Genomic DNA, 25,709 nt, shown 5'->3' on the forward strand with positions numbered 1-25,709 from the left:
GCGTCTTGTTCTCAGCATTTGCTGTCAGAGTTGCAGAATACCAAATGCTATGCCAGTGGAGCTCCTCACAGACATTTATTATATAAGTGTTGGCATATGCTTCTCATTTGGTCTTCGATGTGGCAAAGAACATTTTGTTTATTTCAGACCTTCAAAAGAAGTTCCTTGCAAGTCTGACCAACAACTTTTATTTTTACTTTTAATGGCTCTACAAGTGTCACCCATGGCACAGTTGATAGCACCCTTGCATCTGAGCCATAAGGTTTCAGGTTTAAGTCCTATTCCAAAACTTCAGCACAATAATCAAAGCTGATATTCCAGTGCAGTGCTGAGGGAGTACTGCGGGAGTACATTAAACCGAGGCCCCATCTGCCTGCTTGGGTGGATGTAAAAGATCCCATGGCATTATTTTGAAGAAGAGCAGGGGAGATATACTCTGTGTCCTGGCCAATATTTATCTCTCAATTAACATGGAGTGCTGCTTTCAAGACAGAAAGCAGAGAGTGGGTGTTACTCAGAAGGCGGAAAGTGGTGTTCCAGAAGGATCAGTGCTCGGACCACTGCTGTTCACAATTTACATTAACAATTTGGATTTTGGAATCAAAAACACAATTTTGAAATTTGTAAATGATGCCAAATGGGGGGAAATTGTTAATTCTGAGGATTGCAACAAATTACAAGAGAACATGGATAAACTTGTAGAATGGGCAAATAATTGGCAAATGAAATTCACATTTTTGTAGGAAGACTAGGTAAATCACTTATTACTTGAAAGCTGCAAGACTAGGTGGGAATAGAGGGCTACGATGATAGATTTAGAGAGGAAAGATGGCAGGAGGCTCGAGTGGAGCATAAACACAGGCATGGACTCACTGGGCTGAATGGCCTGTTTCTGTATCATACGTCCCATGTAACATCACAAAAACAGATTATCTGGTCATTATCACATGGCTGTTTGTGGGAGTTTGCTGGTCACAAGTTGGCTGCCTCATTTTCTACATTACTACAATGACTGCAATTCAAAAGTACTTCATTGGCTGTAAAGTGCTTTGACACATCTCATGGTTGTGAAAAGCGTATATAAATGCAAGTCTTTTTTTCTATCTTTAACAGTTCTTCATTTACTGATAGTCTAAGCAACATTATTACCTTCTGACCTCAAATGGTGCTTTCATTTCTCCATTGTTAAAGCGACTTGAACAAGCTTGGGTTCCTTTTTGGTTCCAACCCTTTTTCCTCTTAAACTTCCTTAACTCATTATAAAGCCCAAATCTGTTTAATGATTGAATATGATTTTCATCTGAGAAGGCTCTTCTAACCTTTTCATCTAAGAAGTGATCTCTTTCTCAAATTTAGCTGCATTGCAACCTTTATTGAATCTTTCTATTTTATAAATACTGTTATGTCCAATGCTTTTCTAATTGTTCCTATTTTTCTTCTAGACTCCATTCTAGAATGCAACCCATATTCCTTTCCTCCTCAAACCAAAGCTTATTGCTATGTTTACTTATACTACTTGAATTCCTTTTCATACTGGACCTCAAATTTTAGACTTCAGTCTTTCCTTCCTCCTACAAATTTCAAGTTTTCAATATCCAAATTTGGCAATACTTCAATGTCAATTCTGGATATACCTGATCTCTTTTACTATGTATCATCTCAATGGGCTTTGGCAGCTTCACTTTGCCTTTTCAATAAATTAAATTCTAAAAGATATTTAATTACATTCTAGACCTCCACAATGTTATAAAGGTTAAACTTACAAAGATCTTTTGCAATTTTCTCCTCCTTTTTAGAGATGCTGGGGTCACTCTTGACTTTGTGTGATAATACAAAACATATTTCTGTGGGCTTCAATATCCTGCCACCCCACCCAAAGATTTGTAGCCATTCATCCGGTGCCCCCATAGTGAACTAAGGGACCTGTTTGGGTCTTTCATGGAGCAATGGATGGTATGCAATGTTTCAAAGCAGATGTTGCCTCATAACAGGACAATGGACTGTCACACTATTCCAGGCATCTGCTATACATCATAGAAAAGGCAACACTGAACTTATCTGAAGCTTTGTTTGTTTCATAACAGAACTCCTGAGATCATCAATCATTGCAAGGGATAATTTTGACTTTGGGTGATGTTTGGGTTTTGAAATACAATCATTACTACATGTCCTATCTGGCTTTCTGTTGTCATGTGACCTCTGCCATGAGGGAACTCTTGCAGACAGCCATTTTACATTCAGTTCAGGAGATACATTATGCTGAGAGACATTCCAGGCCGAAAGAACAATTGCAGACAAAGGGCAGGATGCAAATACTGCAGCGTACATCATACAAAGAAAGAGAAGGATTTTCCAGCATGGGGAAAGCAGTATTTTAACTACAAGAAGCCAAACCATTGTGCACACAAGTGTTTGGCTAGAAACAAGCAAAAACAAGCCTATATGGATGGCCACTGGAGAGATATCAGCAGAAGAGTCTGATGAAGCAGTATACACCATACAACAAGCTGGTTCCATCAAGTCTATAGGTGATAAATAGTTTGTGACTGTTAGAATACTGACTGCAGAACGAGAGCATCAAGTGAATGAAGTGTCAGATAGACATTAGTGCGTCATGCAACATCATGACCTTCACAGACCTGTGCGAAGTGGCTTAACATGGCGATCCAAAAGTGCAGCCCTCAATAGTAAAGTTTTCATGAAAATATAATAATTTTCATAATATTATTGTGATTTATTGTAAAAGTGGGTTAATGGTAAGGTTTGGATTAGTTTCTCTGTATGTATGTGTGTGTGGGGAGATTTAATTGAATTGGAGACAGCCGGCCTGGAGGTTTTGAGTTATCAAAAGGGAAGCTAAATATGTAAACATGGCTGAAGTTTTAGATTGTGAGGCGTAAGGAAAATTTGCATCTTTAGATAAACCAGATAGTTTGAATTTCAAAGAGATGGTAAGATGTTACACTTAGCCAGAAGAAGCTAAGCCAAACAGTGTGTTTATTTTTCTCAAAGGTTACTGATAAAATTAGTATGATAAAAAGATTTATATTATGAGAAAAGTAAAGTTGCAAAAACATATGGGAACAATGGAATTTGCATTAAAAGTGAGAAACATGTATAAAGGAGATGAGGTTAAGTGTAAGGGAGAAGGCATTCTAAGATCTATCACAAGTGTGAAAAGCCTCCAACCTCTGTGCATCAAGTTGCTGCCTACAGGAACGGAAACTGAGAAAACTTATTTTGAATGGAACTGTCCAGGATATTGTTTGCTTTCCCTGGGCCTGTTTAAATCTATCTGATTTTACTGTTGCCTCAACAGAGGTGCAAGTGGGTGCCAGATTAATTAGGGGTTATAGGAGTTATTATAGTAGTAATTTGTAGACCTATGTATGTGCTTAAAATCTTTTCTTTTGTTAATAAATGTAATAAATGTTTAACTTAGTTTTCTAAAACTTCAAGTTGTGGCAGTCTTATTACTTCTGAATTCGGGGCACACAACTAGAAATAAAATGCAAATTGCAAAACTCTTAAGATCATATAAATCTTTCGCCTTTTAATAAAGATTTCCATGGAGAGGAGCACTCAGAGTTTAATTTAATTTTTTGTGGCCCTGCTTTAGTGGGGTTGAGAAAAAACAACAGTTGTGGCAGATGTTTCAAGTTTGCCTCTGGGATTTGAGCATCTCGGCATTTACCATCTGTTGTGCCATAACAAAGGTTGAGCCAAATGATGGCACAATACTTGCACCAAGAGGACAAATTCGTCTGAGAGCCCAATGCAACGGTAAGAATGAAGATCTGGAGTTCCAGATCATAGGCGTTACACAACAGTCACTCATCTCAGCTGGACCAAGTCTAAAACTTGGACTGCTAACCCTAAATGTGCCAACAGAGATTTACAATGTGTCGTAGCACACAAAATTATTGACTGCTGAACAGATCCTAGAGGAGTACAAAGATGTGTTTACAGGGTTTGGATATCTACCTGGAGAATATCATCTCAATGTAGATGAGAGTGTAAGATCAATTCAGCATCTGCCGAGAAGAGTTCCAGCTGCCCTCAAGTCAAGCCTAAAAGACAAAATAGAAGTGCTGGAAAAGAAGGACATAATCAAGAAAGTAACATCTCCTACAAACTGGATTAGCAGCATGGTAGCAGTGAAACAGCCTGGAAAGTTGAGAGTATGCTTTGACCCAAAGGTTCTAAATAAAGCTCTGAAGAGATCTCACTATTTACGACACTACCAATCTTAGTGTAATCTGCAAATTTACTGATCATACCTCCTATATTCATGTATAAATCATTAATGTACGCTACAAACAGCAAGGGTCCCAGCACTTATCCCTGCGGTGCACCACTTGTCACAGGCTTCCAAAAGCAAAAACAACCTTCAACCATAATCCTCTGCAAATTTCCCTGGATCCCATGGGCTCTTAGCTTTTTGAACATTCTCCTATGTGGGACCTTGTCAAAAACCTTACTGAAGTCCATGTAGACTACATCGACTGCACTATCCTCATCGACATAACTCGTCACCTCCTCAAGAAATTCAATCAGCAACAACAGCAGTAACAACAGTAACTGTTACCATGGCAACAAATGTCATGGGAACGACACTCTGGAGAGGGAGCATCACCCAGACGAACAGCCAATGACAAAGCAAACGCGTACTATTAAGAGACCTGCACAATTTAACGACTGTATGCAATGCATGTGCAGCAACTGATGAGAATAACGAACAGTTTGTTAATGCATTAGAACAGTTGTGGTTTAGTGGGTAACTTGGGTAACTCACAGTTACACATGATAGTGCATGCAAATTTGTCCTTTGTTCATTATGAAAAAGGTTTTTTTTGGGTTTTGAAATGCAATCATTACTACATGTCATATTTGTCTTGTAGTCATGTGACTCTACCATGAGGGACCCCTTAGGGCAACCATCTTACATCCAGTTCAATAAAGACACTACACTAGAAAGATTGTAGTCTTTGAGCTCATAACAGGCCATAGGCTAAAACGGACAGTATAGGATAAGCTACGCATTAAACCATTCTTCCAGTATTCATTTCCATTGACTTCTACTTCGTCGTTGACTCCCTCTCCGCATTCTAAGTGCATGCCATCATGGTTGACACTTTAAGCTCTGCCATTACTTTCAGTATTACTTCCTTATGGGACAAGTATATTTGTTATTCCTTCATTCTCCGTTGGACGATTCTTTTATCTCTAATCAGCCATTTCGGCGGGACTTCTCCCAGCCACATTGGAACCAGTGTGGTGGGGAATATCAGGAAGAAATGCACCGAGCTGCCTCCCTGATGTTCCCCTTCCGCATGAACGTACTCCGGAGGCTGGCTCCCAGCAGCAATAGCTACCCGTCCAGCCGTAGTGGTAACCAGTTAAGGTATTTAAAAATTCAATTAGCCCTTATTTCATCAGTGCAATGAAATGTTCGAATGGTGCATGAGTCCCAGGCTGTATCGGGAGTTCGTTAGCTCAGAGGAAACGAAATGAAAACAGGAAGTCATCGTTGCCTGCAACTGATATTCATTCAGGTCAACAAAGGAACAAGGCGGCAAGGCTCGGTGAATTATTAAATTAATCAGAACCAAATAAGAAAAAAATAAAGAAAAAGAAAATATAAAAAATAAATAAAATGAACATTTACATGCATAAATCCCTGTAGGGAGAAAGGTGAAATAGTTCAGTCAGTTCACTGGAACCTGGAGGATCAAAAAACATGTAAGGACTATAACTGGAGATATAAAACATAACGTTGTTACTATTTCAGTAGTACAACAGTAAGAAGGCAGATGAAAGATGTAAACGAAGTGGAATCTGAGGTTGAGCCCAAGATCAGTATAATAAATGATTCCTTTCCTAACGAATATAGGAGAAAAGCATCATGCTTTCCCTCATTGGTGATATTTCAATTTCAGCATAAATCAGCTGGAAGCCCGAGAGAGACTAAAAGGGCACAAAACAACGGATTCTCTATGAGTAGGTTACTGCTCCGTAAATAGTGAGAGAGCCAAAGAAGCAGATGTATGAAACATTGATAGTCATTTTAAGAGTCAATCATTATTGGGGGCGGGTGATGGCACACTCTACAGACTTCCGATGTCGCTTTAAATATAGCAGTTTAAATCACCGAATGATTCCGACCATGCTCCCTTGAACTAATCTGTTTCTTTTATGTATTTATTAAAATCGTTACTTTTTCATCTATGGTATTTGATGGTCTTCTTTCATGCCCTGCATTTGTTTTCTAGTCTTCTTTTGCTTCCTTGTCTATTATTTTGAATGTTATTTGACATTCTATTGTATTATTAGCCTCGAATTTGTCATGTGTCTTTTCTAAGTCTCATTTTGATGTTACTTTCTCTCGTATCCAAGGAACCCGATCTCATGTTTGCTGTACCTTCTTGTGGAAGTTCTTTTAGCTTATGTCCTAATCACCCCCTGTCACCCTTTATAATGCCGCCCCCGCGCCACCCCTCCGGAACCTCCCCTCCACCCGCACCCCCCACCCCCCATCTTTGTCAAATTTAACTATATTGCTTCAATATTGCTCATACCTATGCATTGCATGGGCAGAATGCTCCAGAAGTGTGTTCTGGCTGTGGAGGTTGAGTTATTTCTGATTTTGGTGGGCAATGTCAGTAACATAACCCAACCACACTAGTAAAGACCTGCCTATCTGGCAAGACTTGCATTAAGAATCAGTCAGACAGAATGAGAAGCATGCCCTGCAGACCTCAGAACAATGGAACTGTCTTCCAGATTCTCACAGCAGCCAAAAGGTCTCCAGGTCCCAAAATCCAATAAGTCTTACAAGAACAAAGCCATCTATTTTTTACACTTGTTGCAGAGTCTTTTCAGACCCTCTAATCTGAGGGGTCCTAGACACAAGGCTCACTGCCAGCGAGCTTCTCAGGTAGAGGAAATGGGGTGGGAATGCCAGAAACAACTAATTCCTGTGAGCAAGCTAGGATTATGCTTCTTGCCTGCACATGCATTTTTTTGTAGAATGCATGAAAAACATATAATTCATGAAAAAATTAGCATAATGGGGTGGGGACATAGGGATGAATTTAAACCCACCCACCCCTTGCTGGAGTATTTGAAGGTGGGGGTGCAAGTAGAATAAAGCGGGTGGTCAGCCACCCTCCTTCCTGCCCACCCAGCCTGTTCCCCCCATTTACGGGAACTACAGAGCTGCCAGCCAGTCTGATTGGTTGGCAGCTCTCTGGGGCAGGACTTGCTGTCCCTGAGGGGTGAAAGTCCCACTCTGGGCCAAATAAGGGAGCCCCCAACATTATATTGCTGCGGGGCAGCCATATTTCACATCGGTGAGGTGCTGACCAACTTTTGGGTCATTGGGTCATGGGGGTAGGTAATCCGTTTCTCCCCCCCCCCCCCCGGAGTAAAATTCACCCCTGAAGCTCTTTATTCACTTTTCCTCACCATAGCACCTGAGAAATACAACTTTACCAGGCACAAAGTAGAAAAAGATATCAGGGTCCATCCCTCTTCCTCGATCTCCTTTCTACTGTTCGGTGGTCTCTGATATACTCCCAATACAGTTACAGTTCCCTCTTTCCTTTATATTATCTGGGGCTGCACCCTCAAAAAGTAAGGATGGTATGGGTTGAGGAATCTGTCTCCACTGCAAAAATAGTAGAAGAAATTGAAATATTTATATTGGCATGTAGATGTACAAGGATACCTATCTATCAGTGAATTGCAGATTGTGCATATTCCAGAAAGGAGTATCATACTGTTATAGCATATGGAAGAACTGCCTGAGAGATTGGAAGTTCAGGGCTGAGGAAAATATATTTTGCACAGGAAAGTCTTCCCTGGTGCAACATGGAATCATGCAAAGCTTTTAAAGTAGAGCAAGACTTTGTATGGGAGGGTACAATCATGCTATTCATAGTTGATACATTGCAATATTATAAGTTTTATATTGAGTTCCCTATCTTTATACACCTGGTGAGGATATTAAATGACTTATAGCACAGCAGCAGGTCCTAGGATAAGGCTGTTTGTAATTACATGGGTCACTAACTATCTCCTGCCAGATACCCATCTGGTGTAACATAGATCACAGGGAAGAACAGATTCCCGCACTGCTACACTAGCTGCAAAATAAATGTTCCCTGCCCTATTAGAAAATCTGGGGCACCCTTTGTTCCCATGAGGGCTCTATAGACAAGGCTCTAGGCTGACAATCTTACTTCTACAACTTTCTCCACTTCTGTAACAATATCTTTTTAAAATGCTACAGGCCTACAGCAGAAAACATTCTCCACTCACTAATTGGTGAGCTGCTAAACACAAGTATAATTCACACATGTAGAGCAATATTTAAATGAGGTTGAATTTGGAAATTTGAATGAACTCAGTATTCATTCCAACCGCAACAGCTCTACTACAGTTGGGCAAATACAGAATAGCCAGAAGGGGCCAAAGTGTTTTAAAAAATAACTTTTCTGTAGAATCTTTGTGGGTCAGGAAAAACAGAAGTGTTCCCCCCAGGCTCCACAAGAACCAACATACCACTGACCTTGCTTCCCTCTCAACTCTTGGATTTTCATCCAGACCCCTCCGCAGCACTAACTTCATGCTGGGATCTATTCACTTCTGTCCCTGGGGCCTCCTGACCCAATTTCTGTTCCAACTTGTTGCCATGATGTGACTCCTGCTAATTTCGGATGGGAGAAAGAATTAGAATATATAAATGAGGCCTAGGTATTAAATTAATTTGGGCCTTACCCTGAGCTCATCTCTGGGCTTTCTCTCATGCTCCACACCCCATACACCCCAAGTTAAAACCTACCCATTTATTTGGCAAGTTTCCCCTATCTATTGCTCATATTTTGATTTCTTGTAAACTAGTAATCACAACTGTTGAGAAACTGTTTCTAAGTATTCCCAGAAATTATTTTGATGCAACTTACTGTCCCCATTTTAATTGATATATTCAATATCAAGTTTTGTTTTAGAATATATGTTTATGATTGGTTAAGTTGGATCTTTATATTTCTGAACAGAACAAGATTGTCAAGCTGCAATAATAGGCAGTAATGCTTGTGATTTGTCTGTCAAGGTCAGTCACTCATCTCTGGGATTCAACCTTGTCCCAACCATGGACAAAAGAGCTGAATTCCAGAAGTGAGGTAAGATTGATTGCCCTTGACATCTAGGCAGCATTTTACAGAGTTTGACAGCAAAGAGCCCTAGTAAAATTGAAGTCACTTGGAGTCAGAGGAAATAACTCCACTGTTGTGGAACACAAAAGCTAAATATTGCAAATGTTAGAAATCTGAAATAAAAACACAATTCTAGAAACAGTCCGCAGGTCAGGCAGCACCTGTGGAGAGAAACAGAGTTAACGTTTCAGGTCAATGATCCCTCATCAGAACAGTTCTGAAGATTGTTCTAGATTTTGAAGACCAATCCTCTCAGCCCCAGGTATATAGTTGCAGGAGTTTCTCAAGATAGTATCCTAGGCCCAACCATCTTTAGCTGCTCCACTCATCCTTCATAAGTTCGGAAATGGGATCTTCATTGATGATTATATAATGTTCAGTTCCTCAGATAATGAAACAATCCATGCACACATGTATCAAGACTGGGACAATATTTAGACTTGGATTTATAAATGACCAGTAACATCCATACCATGCAAGTGTCAGGTGATGGCCATCTCTAACGAGAGAGCTCAATCATCTTTGCATAACATTCAATGGCATCAAATGCCCCACCATGAACATCCTAGGGGTCATCATTGACCAGAAACTTAACTGGACCAATTGCATAATTCTGTGGATACAAAAGCATGTCAGAAGCTAGATATTCTGTGTTGTACCTTGTGTGTTCGGTAGATCTCATGAAGAGGTTCTGAGCCTTGTATGGTTGAACATTAAATGTTTATTGATAACACATAACTATGTACCTTTATACAGGGTATAGCATAAACTATGAGAGTAAGGAAGTTTTGATGCAATTGCACAGAGCTTTGGTGAGATCACGCCTGGAGTACTGTGTACAATTTTCGTCTTCTTACCTAAGGAAATGTAAGACTTAACCGTTGATCTTTGACAGGCTATTCTATGGTTCATTCACAAGAATTATGTGAAATAATGAGAACACACAAAGCCTAAATTAAACATCTAATGTCTTTACTAGTTTTGGTAGGAATACCAGTTAACAGTATAATACACTGTTTACAGTAAGCTATTTATATGATCACCTGGTAAGCGGTCAACTCCCATTGATCATACTCTTCAGCAACTGACCAAGTTGCTCAACTGCAGCGCCAAATCATTCTTTGCAACAATCTTTATACCTTTCATTCAAGGCGGGCATGGATGTTTTGGTGGCAGGACTCACAGTCTTATTAAAATTCACCTTAAGCTACAATATCCAATGGGGCATCCCGTTCTTTGTTCAAACCATGATGTTGTACACCTTTCTTAAATTTCTTTTCCTGATCACACATTCCAGGATGACCAGGATAATTAAACAATTGGCGTTCTTCAAATTACTGACTTCTTTAAAGTTGTTGCTTGGTGAATTCAAAACAGAGTTAATTGATAAAGCATGAAAACATAGTTTCTTGTGGAGTTAGTTTATCTGCATTTCAAAAGAAGACAAACTCAGACATTATCTACAAATATCAGCTTGTGCCAGTTGCTTGTAGTTTACAATTAAACTTCACATCACTTAAGTCAGTTGGATTGGCATTCAATTTCCCTATGGTTTTACAACACTCCGAAACATACCCCTGTCTCTGATTTGCAAGATAACTTTCAAGGCTTCCTTGTTCATATTCACCAATTATCATTTATTTAGGTGATAATGGTGACCCAGTCCAATCATGCTCCTTTTATTATAATGCTTGTTGAAACAGAGGCCAGAATTTTCCAGCCCCCTTGGCATTGGGTGACATGGCAGGCAGTGGGGGCGGTGGGGGGTGGATGGGGACAATCTGGCAAGAAGGCCAAAAATTGATCTTACGCCATCATGAAACCAGTTTGCGATTGTTCACTCAGTCTGTCAATGACAGGGCGCGTTTCCCACCGTCGCACATTGGGAACGTCATTAGAACATATTTGCATCTAATTATAAGCCCTGCATGCCTGAATCATCCCCCCATGTCAACTTTGCTGCCCAAGTCAGTGTGACTTCAGAACGGCGTGCTTCATGACTGCCTTTCAAAAGTGTGCATCTAGTGACCTGAACTTCAAGGGGAACTTGGAGGTGAGTGCACATAACGTTGCACAGAGCTTGTGAGCATCGCCCATAGGATATCAAAGTAGAGGGACCGTGCATTTGTGGGGGGCACAGGCAAGTCACTTTTACCTGACTGGCTTTCAGTGTGGTGCTGGGGTAAGGGCTCCAGTGCAGATCAGGCTGAGAGGGGTAGGGGGCAAGGCGAGGGGGGTGGGCAAGGGAAGCGGCCACACACTTGAAAAAGCTTGTCAATAGTGAGCATTCTTCCTCAGCTGAGATCCTTCAGCTGCAGTTCCATTGACATACTTGAAGCCGGGCCTCTGAAGCTTTTCTGCCCACTCAAGCAACGCAAAAGCATGAGAGTGGCAGCAAATGCTCCAGGACTTTTCACCACTGTGATGGGGGGTGGCGGGGGTGGGGGGGAGCGGAAACTGCAAATTAATGCGCATTTTAGGGAGCAGCAGAGCAATTGTCCGACTGGTTAAGTTGTACAATCCCCTTGTGAAAGGCGGCCATGCCAGAGTCACTGACCATAAGACCATAAGACGTAGGAGAAGAAGTTGGCCATTCGGCCTGTCGAGTCTGCTCCGCCATTCAATGAGATCATAGCTGATCTGATAATCCTCAACTACACTTTCCTGCCTTTTCCCCATAACCCTTGATTCCCTTACTGATTAAAAATCTGTCTATCTCAGCCTTGAATATACTTAACAACGCAGCCTGTACAGCTCTGCTGATTCCACAGATTCACTACCCTCTGAGAGAAGAAATTCCTTCTCATCTCTGTCTTAAATGGGCAACCCCTTACTCTGATTATGCCCTCTGGTCCTAGACTCTCCCACAAGAGGAAACAACCTCTCAGCATCTACCCTGTCAAGACCCCTAAGAATCTTATATATTTCAATAAGGTCGCCTCTCATTCTTCTAAACTCCAATGAGTACAGGCCCAACCCACTGAACCTCTCCTCATAAGAAAATCCCTCCATCCCCAAGATCAACCTAGTGAACCTTCTCTGGACTGCCTCCAATGCCAGTATATCCTTAGATAAGGGGATCAAAACTGTTCACAATATTCTAGGTGTGGTCTAATTAGTGCCTGGTATAGTTTTAGCAAGACTTCCCTATTCCTTGTACTCCATTGTGTTTGGAATAAAGGCCGTCATTCCATTTGCCCTCCCTATTACGTGCTGAACTTGTATGCTAGCTTTTTGTGATTCATGCATGAGGACCCCCAAGTCCCTCTGTGCTGTAGCTTTCTGCAGTCTTTTTCCATTTAAATAATATTATCTCCTCTATTCTTCCTGCAAAAGTGCATAACCTCACATTTTCCCACATTATGTTCCATCTGCGAAGTTTTTGCCCACTTACTTAACCTATCTATATCCCTCTGTGGACTCTTTGTGTCATCCTCACTGCTTGCCTTCCCACCTATTTTTGAGTCATCCGCAAACTTGGCGATAGTACATTCACTTCATCAAAGTCATTAATATATATTGTAAATAATTGTGGCCCCAGCACTGATCCTTGTGTCACTCCACTACAGGTTGCATTCCTGAAAATGCCCCCTTATCCCAACCCTCTTGTCTTCTATTAGTTAGCCAATTCTCTATCCATGCTAATATACTACCCCCAATACCATGGGCTGTTATCTGATTAAGCAGCCTTATGTGCAGTACCTTATCAATCGCCTTTTGGAAATGGGGCCTTTAGCACCATTAGTTTCCATAGTACTTTTTCTCTAGTGATAGTTATTGGGCAGAATTTTGCCCTTGGTAGGTGGGCGGGCTCCACCAGCTTGGCGGCAGGCGGGCAGCCGACCCCCACCGCCGAAACGGGTCCCACCACCATTTTGAGTGGGCGGGCCAATTAAGGCCCTCCCAGTGGGCTGCCCGATGGGAAGCGCTATGCACTTCCTGTGCGGAGGGGGGACTGTCCCCAACTGTCAAAGTGCGCACTGCTCCCTGAGTCTAAGTGCTGTCTCAGGGAGATTACTGACAGTCTAAAAAATTTTTAAAATAGAAAAATTAAAAAATTATTAACATGTCCCCCTCATGTGACAATGTCACACGAGATGGGACATGTTAATAAGAAGCACAGAAACGTTATTAATGTTTTTTAAAACGGACATGAAACCTCATCCCGCCAGTGGATGAGGTTTCATGTTTTTTCTCCTTCCCGCTGGGGCTCCTGGCCTGCCCGCCAGCCTTAAGGTTGGACGGGCAGGGTCTTTAATTATCTTAATTATCCTGTCAATGGCCTCATTTGGCCATTGACAGGTTGGCGGGCAGACAGCTGATTTCGCTGTTCGCCCGCATTCCTAAAGATTTAAGTGGACCGGGATGATGGCATCATGATCTTATGAAATATATTCTAATGATGTTCCCGATGTGCGACAGTGGGAAATGCGCCCTGCCATTGACAGACTGAAAATGACATCCCGCATCATTTTCGCATCGGCGAGCGGGCCCTGCCCCCAACTCGCCAATGGGAAAATTCTGGCCATTGTATTTATTTCTTCCCCCCATTTTGCCCCTTGATTATTTAGTATTTTTGGAATGCTATTAGTGTCTTCTACTGTGAATACTGATGAAAAGCACTTATTCAACTCCTCTGCCATTTCCTGGTTCCCCGTTATTATTTCCCCAACCTCATTCTCTAAGGGGCCTATGTCTAGCCTCTCTCTTTCTTTTTATATAGTCAAAGAAGCTCTTACTGTCTGTTTTCATATTACTTGCTAGTTTACCCTCAAAGTTTATTTTCTCCCTCTTGATTTTTTTTTGGTCATCTTTTGGTGGTTTTCAAAAAAATCCCAATCCTCTGGTTTACCACCAATCTTTGCCACATTGTATATTTTTTCTTTCAAGTTGATATTATCTTTAACTTCCTTGGTTAACCATGGTTGGTTTATCCCCTTCCAAGAATCCTTCTTCCTCAGTGGGATATATCTTTGTTGTGAGTCATAAACTATTTTCTTAAATGCCTGTCATTGTTTATCAACCATCTTTTCTGATAAATTCCTCTCCCAGTGCACTGCAGCCAACTCTGCCCTCATTCTTTTGTAATTACCCTCATTTAAGTTTAGTGCAGTTGTTCCTGACCCAAGTTTCTCACTCTCAAACTGAATGCTAAATTCTACCATGTTATGGTCACTGTTTCCTAGGGATCTTTTACTTTGAGATAATTTATTAAACTCATTACACATCACCAGATCCAAAATAGCCTGATCCATGGTTGGATCCACATCATATTGTTCTAGGAAACTGTCCCGAATACAGTCTATGAATTCTTGCTCATGGCTACCTCTGCCAATTTGATTATCCCAATCTATATGAAGATTAAAGTCATCTATGATTAATGTACAGTCTTTTTTACATGCCCTCATTATCTCCTGATTTATTCTCTGTGCTATAGTATAGCTATTGTTAGGGGGCCTATAGACTATTCCCACCAGTGTTGTCTTCCCCTTGTTATTTCTTAACTCCGCCCATATGGATTCTACATCTTCCGATCCAAGATCATTTCTTGCTATCGTACTTATCCCATCTCGTACAAACAAAGCTACCCCGCCGCCATTTCCTTCCTGCCTGTCCTTTCGAAAAGTCACATACCCCTTAATATTCAGTTCCCAGATTTGATCTCCTTGTAACTATGTTTCCTTAATGGCTATAAGATTAACCTCTATTTGTGCCATTAATTCATTTATTTTGTTCTGAATACTATGTGCACTTAAGTAAAGAGCCATTAATTTTGTCTCTTTACCATTTTTTCCTCCTTTGACTCTATTTGCTGCTTTTTTTTAATGATTGTACACTCTGTCCCTTCCTGTCACACTCTGGGAATCATTACCTAAATAGTTGACCTGCAACGGTGCTATATCCTTTTGCTTTGTAAGCCAATGTATCCCCTCTCCAGAACCCTCCTCGCCCTCTATTTAGTTTAAAGCCCTCTCTATCGCTCTAGTTATTCAGTTCGCCAGGACATTGGTCCCAGCACGGTTCAAGTGAAGCCCGTCTAGTCCTATCAATGTTGTTGGTACCAACGTGGACGACAACAACTGGATCCCTCCTCTCCAGCCCTGAGGAGATGTCCTTAACCCAGGCACCGGAGAAGCAACACAGCTTTCAGGACTCACGCTCACGACTGCAGAGAACAGTTTCTATTCCCCTAATTATACTGTCCCCTACTACTACTATGTTCCTATTTCCTTCTCCCATTTGAATGGTCCCAGTACCATGATGCCATCATCAGTTCGCTCATTCTCCCTGCAGTCCTGCTCTTGTCTACACAGCTTGCAAGAATCTCGTATCTGTTGGACAATTGCAGGCACCGAGGCTCCTCAAATGCTACCCCTTGGGTCCCCTTACCTGCCTCACCTGCATTCACACCCTCCTGTCCCTGATCACAGACCAAATTTTAATTACCTAATCTGATGGGTGTGACTGCCTCCCGGAGCAAAGTGTCCAGGTAACTTTCCCTCTCCCTGACATGGCGCAATGTCTGCAGCTTGGACTCCAGCTCCTCAACTCGGATCTGAAGTTCCTCGAGCTGTGAATACTTGTTACAGATGTGTCCGCTCTAGATCATCTTGGTGTCCAGCAGGTCCCACATGCTGCAGCAACAATACATCATCCGACCTGCCATCACTATCGCATTTTATTTAATTTATTAACTAATTACTCTAGTATCCCTGCTCTTTACACTTGAAAAATCTCCCGCTCTTTACACTTTATTGTAATTATTTTTTTTATACCAGTATTGATCTTATACTTAACAAGCTAATTTTAAGGAAAAGAGAGAGAAAAAAAGACAAACTGAAGACCTTACTTTTACTTTAAAGACTAGAAATACTCACAAATCCTACTCATCAATCAGCTGCTTTCCCTGCACTCGTGTCACATTGTGGTTCATGATGTCACTCAGCCACTGGTCTCACATGAACTCTCCCCGCTCTTTTTTAAATGACATCTCCCCGCTCTCCACACTCTTTTTTAAATGAAGTCCCCCCGCTGTTTTAAAATGAAGTCTCCTCGCCCTCTGCACTCTTTTTAAAATGAAGTCTCCTCGCTCTCCCTGCTCTTTTTAAAATGAAGTCTCCACACTTTTGTTAAAATGAAGTCTCCTCGCTCTCCATGCTCTTTTAAAATGAAGTCTCCCTGCGCTTTTTAAAATGGCCTGTTTCTATTCTATATATCTTATATACATATATATCTTATATGTAATCCTATGATGTGCAGGTTCACGGGCAGTAGCTCTGGCCTCTTGCTGCTTCACCGCATGAGTCTGGTCTGCGAGTGAGTGTTGGTGGGCTATCTATGGTTAGGTGAAGGATCATAAACATGCTTGATCCTCACTTGGTACACATGAACTTTCAGCAGGGATCCTGGGTGTCTCATCTCCGGAGGAGCGCACAGCCTCTTGCAAGGCTTGGACCAGTGACCATTATGGTTCAAGCTAGCAGTGCAACCTTACTGCGCGGCTTAGGAGAATGCCTGCGCCTGAGCCGAGAGCACAGCATGCAGTCCAATAGCTGAAGTGGCCGACAATCAGTCAAATGGAATGGGGCGGAGGTGGTTGGGGTTTCAGACAGCCAATGAGCACATTACACGCTGGCCATCCAAGTAGTAGCCAGCGCTTTCCTGAATGCGTGAAGGGGCCTTCAGACTGAACCAAGAGAAGTTCTTAGTACACCTATGCTAACCAACGCACCCCTCTCTTTGATCCTGCAGGAGGAGAACATCATGATCATGGAGCCTGGTGACTTAGAGGTATTCCTCATGGCTTACAGAGACCAGAGAAGAAGAAGTAGAGAGCAGCGGAGGTGCCTGCCCCAGCAAAGTGAGGTGCACCTCTCTAAAGATGAAGAGGCAGCAGTGCCCTCTGTGCATGCAGCTGTAGATCCGCAGTGAGCCGTTTCGTGTAGGAGCCTCGCTAGACCCAGGGTCTATAGACAGCATCTGTCATTCCTGCAGATGACCGAGAACCAGTGTTGCCAAAGACTGTGCATGTCTAGGGAACTGGTCAGTCTCATATGTCACCTGATGCAGGATTTGGTGCTACGGGAACATGGAGGGCAACCACTGCAAGTGGCGATGAAAGTGACTGCAATGCTCAATTTCTATGCCAGTGTGTCCTTCCAGGGCTCCACAGGTGACTTGTGTGGGATCTCGCAAGCCTCCACGCACAAGTGTATCCTGGAGGTCGTGGACGCCATCTTCACGAAGGCACAGAACATTGTGCATTTCACCCAGGATCAGGAAAGCCAGGAAGCAAGAGCGCTGGGATTTCTGTTTTCCCACAGCTGCAGGGTGCCATCAACTGCACTCATGTGGTGCTTAGATCTCCGTGGCAACAAGCATTCAAATGCAAGGACTTTCACTTGCTGAATATTCAGCTGGCGTGCAACCATCACAAACACATCCTACAAGTCTGCGCACGATTCCCAGGCAGCGTCCACGACTTGTGCATCCTTAGTAGGACTCAAATCCCTGACATCTTCCAGGGTCCAGAGAGGCTGCAGGGTTGGCTTCTTGGCAAGGATTATCCAGAGAGAATGTGTCTGATGACGCCCTGGTGGCGGCCTCAGACTGCACCAGAGTGATGCTATAACAAGGCCCATGCTGCAACCTGGACTTTGGTGGAGCAAGTGACAGGTATTTTGAAAATGAGGTTCCGGTGCCTCGACAGGTCTGGTGGGGCACTGCAATACAGCCCCCAGAGTGATTCGCACATCATTGTCGCTTGCTGTGCACTACACAACCTGGCACTGCAATGGGGGGAGGACCTGGCTGAGGAGGAGAGGGAGGAGCTGCACATATCCTCCAATGAGGAGGGCGTTGAATGGGATGACAATGATGAGGTCCTCGAAGGCGAGGATGCCAGCAGTGAGGCCAGCGCAATGGCTAGACAAGGCAGGCGCACTCAGGAGGCCCTCATAGCCGCAAGATTTGTGGAGGATGATGACAAGATGCAGTGAGGACACCCTCACCTTGCATCTGTGAGCGTTTTACTCCTGTGTGGCTGATGACAGTGCACATACCCTCAGTGCTCAGGCTCATGTCATAGAAATGCAGCGAGGCCCCAGTAGTCGCTAGATTCCTGGAGGATGATGACAACATGCAGTGAGGACACTCCACAGGTCTTCACATTGCCTCTGTGAATGTCTGGCTCCTGTCTGGCTGAGGGCAGCTCGCTTGCATTCTGTGATCAGGGTCATAACACAGAGACGCAACTGTGAAATTTTAAACTCTTGTTGCCACAGAGATCTAAGCACCTGATCCTTTATCAACCTTTAGCACCTGTCCCCTTCAAGAGCACAGGACCACCGGTCACAGATGGGGGCCCAGCCCCACCTCAAAGGTGCTGAGAGCACACAGAGAGAATGACAGAACTCTGTGATACCTGCCCACGACATTCTAACAGCAAGGTACAGACAGGCATCACCAGTGAGTGTGAAGCCAGACCATCACTTTGGTCTGAAGGCTACACACTGCACAGGGAAGAGGCCCTGGTCTGAGACACCTGCGTTTATCTTGTGCAGGAACCAACGTTTCACATCAGATTGACATGAACACTGCAAGGCAAGGAGACATTCTTGGGAGTTAATTTACAATAGTGAACATTAAGTACAAGTGAATAACACCCATGCCCAAGCTGTGCAACTACATCTTAGAACCATAGAACCATAGAAAAGTTACAGCGCAGAAGGAGGCCATTCGGCCCATCTTGTCCATGCCAGCCCGAGGACACCCAGGTGCCCTTTCTAATCCCACTTTCCTGCACCCAGCCCATAGCCCTGCACCTTACAGCACTTAAGCGCAGATCAGGTATTTTTAAAAAGAGTTTAGAGTTTCTGCCTCTACCACCAACTTAGACAGTGAATTCCAGACACCCACTACCCTCTGCGTAAAAAAGTTCTTCCTCATGTCTCCCCTACACCTTCTGCCAATTATCTTGAATCTATGTCCCCTGGTTCTAGAATTCTCCATCAAGGGAAACAATTTTATCCTGTCCACTCTATTTATTCCCCTCATAATTTTGTACACCTCAATCAAGCCACCTCTCAGCCTTCTTTGTTCTAAGGAAAATAACCCCAACCTATCCAATCTCTCCTCGTAGCTACACTTTTCTAACCCTGGCAACATTCTTGTAAACCTCCTGTGCACTCTCTCCAGAGCTATTACATCCTTCCTGTAATGTGGTGACCAGAACTGCACACAATACTTCAGTTGTGGCCTCACCAGTGTTTTATACAATTCCAACATTATATCCTTACTTTTGTATTCTATACCTCTGCCAGTGAAGGAGAGCATTCCATATGCCTTCTTTACAACCTTGTCTACTTGAACTGCTGCCTTTAGGGACCTGTGTACTTGTACGCCAAGATCTCTCACTTCATCTACCCCTCTTAGTACATTCCCATTTGTAATCCCTGTAACTGTTTGACCTCCCTAATTGTATGACCTTCTTCTTGACCTTCCTAAACCTGCCACTATGTCTTGGTGCTCCCCTGACATCTGCAGGGGAGGGGGAGGCAGTCTGCTGACTGCTACCCCCTGTCTATGATTACCTTGGCAGGCGTCCTCTGGAGAGCCGAGACCTGGAGAGCCCTGGCCTGCTTTTGGGACCCTGTGTCCTTGGCCTGTGGAGCAGGAGCTGCTGGGGTCATGATAAGAGGAGATTCTGCTGGACCAGACACACCTGGAGTCACCTGGGTGGACAGTTGCAGGGTGTGCACCTGCTGATCCTCCTTCCTATAGGTGCCTGAGGTGCCCCTGGCTGACTTCTGGAAGAAAAGGGGAAGCTAGAGTGAGATCAAGATGCACCTCCCCCCCTCCGCCCCCACGCCTCTCACATTGACACTGTGGACAACTATGGTATCAGTGATGGAGTTCAGCCCATACAACAGTGCAGGACTGATGTCCTGGACCAAGTCTCCTTTGCGGCCACCATCCTACCAGTGTTTACCTTGGTGAGTTGGCATCCCAGTGCTATAATCTCAGACTGATGGTGGACAGACCATGCCTTTCAATCTAAGGAGTGCAGCAAACGTCCCTTCCTGATGTCCCCAAGCTTGCCTTTGCCACTTCAGCAACCGAGGTATGCCCAAGTCCAGAGGCTTGTCACCTGACTAGGACTCAGCAGATTTCTGGCCTCCAGCAGTCCTCTGAGTGCCAGAAACCTGGTAAGTCCCTGCCTCCAGCTGCTGTGGATCAGACAGTGCAACATGGTCACCAGGTTGTGACCCCCAAGGCTACTCTAGAACTAGGTCCCACCAAAGTATATACCTCTGCTCTGGTGGAGGGTGTGGATGAGTACTGTGATGGGCCTTCCAATAGGGTGTCATCAGATTCTTCTTCCAAGGTGGCTTGAGTTGAGAACTTAGGTCGTGGACCCCTTGGTTGCTTCGCAGATGTGCCTGCGAAAGCAAGGAGAGATAATTAGTGCGTGGCAAAGGACTGCAGAACAGGGGAACTGACTCACAGCATGGTTGTCTGATGGATGTCACATTGCTGGATCCTTACTTAGTTGACCAATGCCAGCCTCACCGTCAGCACGGAATGGCCCAAATTGTCACAGGCCAGTTGGATGACTATTTTCAAAGTCTGTGAGAACCTTGATGTCAGGCATTCCTTCACCAGTCTGCAACTTCTCCTTTTGTTGTGTGCCAGCTTGTCCTGCATGAAGACAGATGGAAAGAATGTAAGCGGGATGCCTGCCAGGCCAGATGATAAGGATACCTGGCATGTGTGGGCGGTGAGTGGTGCCATGGATGGGATGAGAACACGAGCCACTGGGCAGATGAAGGTGTGTGTGATAGTGTGAATGGTGATGTCCCTTGAACTGGCAGTGAGTGAGATCCCTGTGGATATGTGATGGGTTTTGTGAGTGTGAGAGTTGAGAGTGATGAGAAGAGTGACTCAACCTGGTGGAATATAGGAGACCATTCATCCTCTTTTGGCACTGGGTAGCTGTCCTCTTTTGCAGGGCTTTGACCCTCACCACTGCTCCCACCGCCTCCCATGCTGGAGTTGTCACCTTGCTTGCTGATCTTCGCCCAGAGTGGGGATAGAGGATTTCACGGCGCGCCTCCACTGTGTCCAGCAGGCGCCTGAGGGAGGTGTCACTAAATTTGGAGGCAGCATGTTTCCGCCCTTTGGCAGGCATCACACTGCAGCAGCTTCCAATCCCTTAGATAGTGCTAGCTCTGTTCAAGGACACCCTTTAAATATGGCACCCTGATTACTGAAGGCCTGAGGTGATGTCAGGGAGGGTGAATCAGAGGCCGCCCCGCCAGTGATCTGGCGTGTTTCCTGGGAAAGCACTATTAATGAGGTGGGACTCGCTGGGAATGGGATGATATGGCGCAAAAATCTGCCATTGCGGCCTGCAGGTAAAACTTACTTTTTCTACCACACTTGGTGAAAATCTGGGACGATTCCACCCATAAAGTTTAACTAAGGTTAGCACAGCTTTGAAGCATGGCTGTCTTTTGTGTTTAGCTCAGGGCTTCTGACTAAACATTCCATGGCTTCAAAAGTATAATCTTCTTAACAGCAGCCTGCAGCTTTTAGTAAGTTTTGCTTTACTTCAAATAGTCTTTTGAAGTAAAATATTCTGGTAAGATTTGGTAAATTTCTGTACAAATGCCTACAGCAAATACCATTCTGTATTTCACTAAAATACCTCAAGCCTCAATCACATATTTAAGTTAGTCCAGAATATTAGCATTTCTTACAGAAGGATACTTGCCTTAAAGGGGGTGCATTGAAGGTTTGCTCAATTGTTTCATGGGATGAGAGAGTTTTTCTATGAGGAGAGATTAAGTAGAATGGGCCTGTACTCTCTGGAGTTCAGAAGAAAGAGTGTCATAAAGTCATTTACAGCACAAAAGGATGCCACTTGACCCATCGAGTCGATGCTCAGTCTCTGTAGAGCAAACCAGTCAATCCCATTCCCATCTATTCCTGTAGCCCTGCAAGTTTATCTTCTTCAAGTGACCATCCAGTTTTACTTTGACATCATTGATCATCTCTGCTTCCACCACACTTGTGGGCATGAGTTTCAGTTCATTATCACTTGCTGCATAAAATAGTGCTTCCTCACATCTCCCCTGCATCTCTTGCTTGCAACCTTATATCCCTGTCCCCATAGTCTCTGTACCCTCAGCTAATGGGAATAGTTTCTCCTTGTCCACCTTATCCAAATCAATCATAACCTTGTACACCTCTGTCTAAATGACCTCAATCTCCTTTGCTCCAAGGAGAACAAGCTCAGCTTCTCCAAATTAACCTTGCCCTTAAAATCCCCCATCCCTGGAACCATTCTGGTAAATCCCCTCAGTATTCTCTAATAACCCTCAACTTTCCTGAAGTATGGTGACCAGAACTGGATGCAATACTCTAGTGTGGCCTAACAAGAGCTTTACAAAGGTTCAGCATAACTGCCCTGATTTTTCACTCAGTACCTCTATTTATGAAGCCTGAGATCTCATATGCTTTGCTAACCATTCTCTCAATATGTCCTGCCTTCTTCAAAGATTTACGCACATGTACTCCAGGTCCCTCTATCCCTGCAAACTCTTTAGAGCTGTGCCAGTAAATCTATATTACTTCCCCCTATCCCTTCTGCCAAAATTCATCATCTCACATTTCTCTGTATTAAATTCCATCTTCCACTTGTCTGCTCATTCTGCTAGCCTACCTATGTTCTGTTACAGTCAATTTATATCATCCTCACTGATTGCCGCTCTCCCAAGTTTGCTATGATTGGCAAATTTTTAAATTTTACTCTGGAGCAGTGGTCCTTGCAACCATCCTTGTGGAAAACCACTGTCTACCATCCTCCAGCCTGAAAAATAAGCATTTGCCATGACTCATTGTTCTCTGTCCTTAAGGCAATTTTTTATCCAAGCTGACAGTGATCCTCCTATTCCATGAGCCACAATTTTGTTAACCAGCCTTTTATGTAGTACTTTGCCAAATGCTTTCTTAAAATCCATACAGACAATGTACATTGAAAAGAAATTTCTTCACTCAAAGGGTTGTGAGTTCTTTGGAATTGTCTGCCCCAAAGAGCTGTGGATGCAAGTTGCTGAGTATATTCAAGGCTGATGTCATTTGGAACTGTAAGGGATCAAGGGAAATGGGGATTGGGCAGGAAAGTGGGGTTGACGTCGAGGATCAGCTATGATTTTATTAAACGGCTCGAGGAGCCATATGGCCTACTCTTCTTATTTCTCATGTTCTTAATATTCTTATGAAAAAGTCATAAAAAGTGTGACCCACATCTATTGTAATTCATCTGTAGATTCAATTTCTTGTTAGATTTGCATTAAACTCAGCCATGAATTAATATTTTAATGTATCCCTTAACAGGAGTTTGCTGCACTGACAAAGGAGTTAAATACTTGCAGAGAACAACTGTTGGAAAAAGAAGAGGAGATTTCTGAACTTAAAGCTGAGAGGAACAATACAAGAGTAAGTTATTAAAATATAGCTGTGTATTTGGGGGATGGATAATTAATAGTTTCAAGAGAATTTATTCACACATGCTTACACTTATTCATTCTGTGTCTAAAATGTGAGTTTTCTCTACCAACCAATAAAATGAGAGCTGAATTAATCCTCTAAATCAAGTGTAAACTGCAATTAGGAAGCAAAGAAAAACCACTTTGTTATGTTCTAAAGTGCTGCAAAACTGTGTGATAATAAGAGAGGAATGGCAGTTTTATTGGCAAGGGTCCAGGGACAGTAGGTTCAAAATTAAAGATCTTGAGGGCCACCTCTTCAGCAGCCCCCTTCCAGGATAGACTGGGGCATCAAAGATGGTAAGAGATAGTTTAAAGCAGCTACACAAGTCAGCTAGCATTGTTTTGGATGTGGTTGACTCATGCACAGGGTCTTTACAATGTGCAACTCAAAGATTTTAGAAGAGTCACCATAATTTTGAGGCTCAGCCTCATTTAAACTTGCCTGGTAAACTGCACGTGTCAGAATTTTGCTACCATTTTGTTTTGCCACAGCCATTGACTGGACAGAAGATTCCTGTCTCCAAAGTGCCTTGACATTAAAGACAATAGGGAGAATTTTCTCCCCGTCGGGTGGGCCAATCGGGAGCGGGTGCAGGCGGGCCCGGAGCCGATCGCCGCCCGCAGTCGGCTGCGCACCACCATTTTACGTGGGCAGGCCAATTAAGGCGTGACGCGCACCTGGTAGCGCTCAGTGCTACTTGTGCGGGCAGGGGAGGAGGGAGAATCGGGGCCTGTGCTCTTTCGCGCATGCACGCAAAAGAGCACAGAAATCTCCCTTAGGCACGGAGCTGCCTTCAGGGAGATTAAGATCACAATGAGGCTTTGAAAAAAATAAAAAATAAAATTATTCTGACATGTGCCCTCATGTGACAGCGTCACATGAGCTGGGACATGTTTATGAATTCTCATGAAAATTTTTATTTAGTTAATAAAACCTTCGTGAAACCTCATCCCGCCCGTGGATGAGGTTTCATGAAAAATGTGAAGGCCACCTGGGCTCATCACCTACCCACCAACCTTAAGGTTGGACGGGCAGCCCTGACTATTAGGTTAATGAGTTTATTAATGGCCTTAACAGGCCTTTGACAGTTCGGCAAGCGCGCAGCTGACTCCAGTGCGCGCCTGCCAAATGAAAGATCAGAATGATACGTGGTGACATCGGGACACACGCCTGATGTCACTGCGCATCATTTTACGTGTTGGTGTGCAGGTCCCACCCCCGCATGCTAAACAGAAAATTCTAGCCCATACTTAAGTGCAAGTTGTTGTTGTTGACAGATTGAGCTTTTAAATGCCAAGACAAACTGAGCAAGTAACGAAGGATGGTCTATATAAGCAAAAGGATCATTCAACTGAAAATATTTTAGTGACCCTCCACCCCACCCCACCCCACCCGCCAATGCATCCATTCCAAACAGGTGCTCAGCGATTATGAATTATGATGCTTCTCAGCAGCTATAGTTGCATTATGGAGCTTGCACTGTTTATTCATAGGGTCCTAGTACCCGACACACTGTTAGATGCCTTAAATATGTTGTAGACCTCAGGCCTATGCACCTCATCATATGAAGATCATGCAGCCCATCTGCATTTAGCATCCATTACCACGCTAACACTATTGCATTAGTGTGCTGTATTATACTGCCAACACTGTTGTTCCTGTCACTTACTTGCCACATAAACCAGTGTCTTGGTCCTAAGAGTCAGCTTGATGTTTTTGCATGCACCTTTTGTGAGTTGGCCAATAATGTTAGCTGCTTTCCCTATACATATATCAAGTTCTGCATCAAGAGACAGATTGTCTGAGACCTGGACCCAAGGTAGGAAAATTTGCTAACCACTTCCAGTAGTGTGTTATTTAGTGTGATCATAGTTTTCTTGATGATAATAGTAAGGGAGAACAAAATACAGGCATGTGAGAGACAATCCATGAGTC

General features: G+C 43.4%; 1 protein-coding gene and 1 non-coding gene across 2 annotated transcripts in view; both read left to right on the forward strand.

Moving 5' to 3' along the window:
- The first annotated feature begins 3,512 nt into the window (after positions 1-3,512).
- On the forward strand, positions 3,513-3,625 carry LOC144696837 (U5 spliceosomal RNA). Its single transcript, XR_013580249.1, has one exon. It is a non-coding gene; the product is annotated as a U5 spliceosomal RNA (small nuclear RNA).
- Positions 3,626-23,624: 19,999 nt separating this feature from the next.
- The window catches only part of ppfia2 (PTPRF interacting protein alpha 2), a 373,178-nt gene continuing 371,093 nt past the window's right edge, over positions 23,625-25,709 (forward strand). The window contains exon 1 of the mRNA XM_078567936.1: positions 23,625-23,720. The gene's annotated coding sequence lies outside the window, so the exon portion shown is untranslated. The remainder of the gene's footprint in view (positions 23,721-25,709) is intronic.

Source organism: Cetorhinus maximus, chromosome 22 (genome assembly GCF_964194155.1).
Source record: "Cetorhinus maximus chromosome 22, sCetMax3.hap1.1, whole genome shotgun sequence".
NCBI lineage: Eukaryota > Metazoa > Chordata > Chondrichthyes > Lamniformes > Cetorhinidae > Cetorhinus > Cetorhinus maximus.